The sequence below is a fragment of the Penaeus japonicus genome, unplaced genomic scaffold, assembly GCF_977035675.1.
Source record: "Penaeus japonicus unplaced genomic scaffold, GWHDUDI00000001_assembly GWHDUDI00000029, whole genome shotgun sequence".
Lineage (NCBI taxonomy): Eukaryota > Metazoa > Arthropoda > Malacostraca > Decapoda > Penaeidae > Penaeus > Penaeus japonicus.
In genome coordinates, this window is record NW_028234431.1 from 7,459,567 (window position 1) to 7,460,370 (window position 804).

Sequence of the window (804 nt, forward strand, 5' to 3'; positions counted from 1 at the left end):
AAAAAAGGATCGCCATATATAGATTACAGGGGGAGATCTTTTGTTTAGAGCATCGTTATTTCCCAATCTGTGGTTTAAAAGTTAGACTATGGAGTCCTTGATATACACTTTGGCCAGCGTAGTTTTGTTTAAAATGACTGGGTTAGGTAATTATTGTGTGAAATATGCAGATGTGCTTAAAAGCTCTGCTTCATTGCGAAACGCAAAAATCGTGACTGACTTTCAAGGGATTTTCATAGTTTTCTAAAAATAACTTACATAGATGGAATTGAATTGAAGGACGAGGGTAAACAAAAAGGGGTAAACCTTAGATTTCAAAGTAAGGGAAATTTATTCATATTTACATACTTATAATTCATGAGACATACAAACGACCATCTTCTGTTCATATATGGAGTATTCATGTGTATTCAGCAGTAAATATTTTCTGCACATTGAAAACACATGCACAAATCTGCTTGAATGCTGGTGGCTAAGTATGAGAGCAACCATTGCATTCGTCTGCAACCTAAGCCTTTGATTGGTGTGCTTTGCAGTAGAGGCCCTTGACTGAGCATGGCTTGTTATCTGGAAGCGCGACCCTAATGACCGCCCCGCATTGAGCATAATACGAGGGGCGGAGCGAAGAGGCCACGGGAAGCACTTCGCACGTGACGTCACTAGTGCAGGCTGGACGGGGGTGGGTGGAAATAAAGTGATCTTCGTATACTCTCCGTAACATATTTGATTTATTCCTCTTTTTACGATAAAATTAACATTTTACGAGCACAGGAAAGCATAACGTTATTATTCAGTGTATGCATA